We start from the raw sequence: 4,550 nt of genomic DNA, 5'->3' as shown, positions 1-4,550 counted from the left end.
TTGTAAAGTATAATGACTAACAATAAATGAAAGGGCTCTTTTATGAACTAGTATTAATAGCTCGATGTCGGTATTTTGAATGGTGATTCAAGTGCAATAAGTCAACAGTGTCTGCGTGATTAGAAATCAAATATGTAGAATTCCAATGAAGACAAATTTTACTGTTATTAATATTTTGAATGTCACTCCTTGAAGGAATTGAGTGCGATATTATGCAGTTCAAAACACTGATGTTTCCAAACTCATTACTGTATTTGAAGTGACAATCGTAAAAATACTTCACGGTTCCGAGAAGAAGCCATTAATTGCCGGTTTTGTATTCGCAATTTTGTGGCTCAAGATTTTATCAAAAATACACTCCTCAAAACATACACACCGCAAAATCGTATGAAACGACATTTAATATAAAATAACAACGTTTACGTAAGTTGTCAGTGACCAGTTGCAAAAATAAAAAGGTCTGTAGTTGAACCGGTAATATACATAAAACCAAAAACAACATTCAATTATATATCACGACAATATACCGTTTTACATGATATCGTCCCCGATAAGTTGGAAATCATAAATGAGATTTTAAAAGGATGATTTCTATATTTACCTCAATCCAATATTATTCTATGGACCTGTTACTAAACGCTCAATGCAGTATATTTGGCTTTCCGAGGTAGTGCAACATTAGGTATAACTGCAGAGTTAGCCTAAATTTGACTTAAAAAAATTATATTACATCAAATACTAAAAATAAAACAAGTTCTTTCATGAAAAAATATAATTTACTATCTTATTTAAATTACAATTTTATTTAGCAATATAACAATGGTTAATACCACATAGATTAATTAAGAACAGTTTATCTTAAAGCTCGTTTTTTTTATATTTTTATCAAATCCATATAATTCCCATTCAAAGACACAAAGACGTGACTTTGAAATATAATGATTTCGTTATTAAGTCAAGTATTAATTATACATGTTACTGAATGAACATCGTGAAAGCGAAATTTCCTCAACCGCCTGTCTAGAAGGAACCCTATCTAAAGGATTCAATTCAAATCATTCACGCAAGCCTTTTATCCCCTAAGGGTTCGGCAAAGGCGCAACTAGTGTAAATCGTAAAAACCGATATAAAATGCTAATCAACCCGGGAATTATACCGAATTGAATCCCAGCTTGATTCTATAATTAGGTCGTATTATTCCTTCACGCTTTTAAATAATCATCCGAAATATTGTCCACATTCAACTACAGTTATAAAACATATTTCGCGTATTTTATGTCAAAATTAAACCTATATACGACAAAGAAATAAACATAGTTTTCGTGTTTATAAATTATAAAAGGTATACTTTATTACAGAAGTTACATTATACTTACATCGTTAACTAGCGAACCACACCGGATAGCGCTTAAAATTATAGCTAAAAGACTTCTGGCGGTGTGATGGCTACCAAACTTCATGGAGATCACCCATTCAGCTAATTTCTAGATTACCTAAAATTTGCATTAAAATTGCTCCGGCCGTATTGAAGACCAAGGAAACACATACCTACACTTATTTATGTATATACATATAGGCGCAAAACATCAGTGTCATTTTCGTTCACGGTGTATTACGAGTATATCTCGGCGCGGATACGTTATTTTGTGATGTCTTATATGTCATGGTTGGGAAATGAACACAGAAACTTATTAATGTTCAGAATAAATTAAGGTTTATTTTTACATATTGTGCAATATTGTTATTTACTAAAGACATTGTAATAGCAAAATCTACCCTCGTAAAACTCATATTTGTTTAAGAGACAAATATTACTTTAATATTTATATTTGATTTACACAATAACAACCTGAGTAAAATTCTGAAAATAATATTTTTATTATATATTTCATGTATCGGTATTTAATACGCAGCAATTATTATCGTATAAATACTATCAGCCAGCGAATTAGTGTATTTATTTAAAAATGTAAAACATTTTTTTACACCTACAGTCAGTACCTACATACAATAACATGTGTCACAACCAAATTTATAATTGATTGCAGAAAAGATTTTTTAATTATGTGTTATTGAAAGGTACACATACTAAAACCAAATAAAATAAGGTCAGCTAGTAAACTATTCAAAGCTCATTGTAAAATTTCCTTTCCTTAAGCCAAGTTTCACAAGATTGAATTAAGTTTATTTGACAGTTATCTAGTAATGCTAATATAGATAGTACTTATTTACGTTCTTTTTGCACTTACATTTATAATGTTACTAACATAGTTTTACGAAATTACTAAGAAATATAATAATGTGACATGGATGATTATAATAAATCTGATGTAGAAATAAATAAAATTAAAATTTATTCCAAAGCATAGATTCGTGACTTTTGAATTTGGTCGACTTATACATTTGTGTGACGAATAGCATATTTTACTCAGAAGTTCTGACAGATCCTTAATCTCGTTGAAGTCTTTTGTAGGAACACTACGCTCTAAATTACTTATAATGAGGGCCACTAAAATAGCGTACTGTAAAAGAATAAGTGAAAATACCAAATCCGTCGCATACAATGGATCGTTAACAACATTTATCAAAGCAGTTATGTTAAAGTTTGCTCTCAAGTCTCCAGGAGTTTTAAAGTTTTTATATTATAACTTATGAAGTGAAGCTATAATCATGGATAAGAATCAAATGAAGTAATGATACAATCTGCGAGTACGTCATGTCATTATAATTATTTTATTTTTTTCTGATACGAACCATCTTATAGTATATATCCATGATCATTTATTTATCTCTCTTAGGCGTTAATTTTCAAGTCTTAAATCGTAATCGATAAAAAATATACTATATTGTACCAATACACTCTGAAATATATGTCTAACATAGCGATGGCCTTAAACTTGGATGAAATGAACCCTGAGGAATGTGGTTACTCCTCTGAGTATAGAATCGTGAAGTTGAATCACTACTTTTATAAAAGATACTATTACTTTTGATAGTATCCATCTTAGAACTTATATAGTATTTTATATAATAAAAACATCCTTGTATTTAAAATATAACAATACTCATATGCAAAAACAAGTGTTCGCAGTGACGCCTCTGTATGAATTACGTAATATTACTAAAAGATATTCAGCGAAAGGTCACAGTGCTCGGCGACCGTAGCGGGCAGATGGCATGGCGGAGGGCGTGCGAGACGCGTGGGGAGGGACAGGTTGGGGTGGGGGTCCCAGCGCCAGCGACGATGACGTGAATCATCACAACCGCCATATTATAACGTCCAATGTCCTTTAAATTATGCTTTAAGGTACCTACAGAATTTATGTACAATATAAATCTTATGCCTGCCTCGGTGGCGTAGTTGTACTGCATGCGCGGTACGGCAGCGCTCTGAGGTCCTGGGTTCGAATCCCGGGTCGGGCAAAGTGATATTTGGGTTTTTCTGCTCAATATTAGCCCGGAGTCTGGAATTTGTGCCCGATATGGCGATAGGCTCGCCCCTATCACATCCTGGGACGGAACACACTCGGCGAAAAGTGGGTGCCTTGGTTGCACCTCTGCATACCCCTTCGGGGATAAATACGTGATGATGTGTGTGTGTATAAATCTTATGCTGTAAATCTCTATAAAATTTTAAGTTAAAATTTTGATATTTAGTAATCCTAAAACTAAGGACATATATACATACATAATTAGTATATTTTAGTCAGCTATAAAAAAATTATGTACGTAATGTACACACTTAAAAACATTACGACATTGCGTAAAAGAATTCTTCTACCAAATACAATAACTATTATAATAGTTTTTATTGTAAGTAACATAAAGCAAATGTATTCTCTTTTTGAAACATATCAATGAAACACAAACAAATGGGTATTTTATCGCTATATTTGGCATTTTCGCAGTTTTTTTATGTATCCATTTATTCTAAGAATAGAAATAGCAAAAAATTATGAGCACATTTTTCAATGAAAATGCATTTCTAAATGACACAAATTATAATTATATTACTGTACACATGCCGTTGTTAACAGCAAAACGAGATCTGAAGCCACAAGGGAGCAATTATGACTTACGGCATTAATTATATGCAGAAACCATGGCATTGGCCAGGATGTGCTGCTTCCGTTCCCCGCGAGTCGAGCACACTAACGGTAACGACCTTTATTGCTCTACCATAATATTATTTAACGAATATATTTCTTCAGAATGAAAACACATTTCTAGCAGATTTAATAGTCTTCATTATGGCCCAGAGTATGTGGGGGGTGGAAGTTGCTCCAAATAGGATAGTAACTAAAAAGTTCATGTACAGTATAAATATAACTTGATAGATTAAACATGCTCTTGGAAACTAGCTTTTTTCTTTGCATTACTAATATTGCTATGCGCAAGATACCTCATTTTATACAAGAATATACATCTTACCTATGTTAGCATGCAGAAAACGAATCAGGGATGTAAAATAGATGAAGTAAAGTGTAAACGTTTAATCGTCTCGCCCACCCGGTCACACCGCTTTATGTAATGTCTAGATGGGCAGAACT

Source organism: Manduca sexta, chromosome 17 (genome assembly GCF_014839805.1).
Source record: "Manduca sexta isolate Smith_Timp_Sample1 chromosome 17, JHU_Msex_v1.0, whole genome shotgun sequence".
Lineage (NCBI taxonomy): Eukaryota > Metazoa > Arthropoda > Insecta > Lepidoptera > Sphingidae > Manduca > Manduca sexta.
This window is presented reverse-complemented; position numbering follows the sequence as displayed.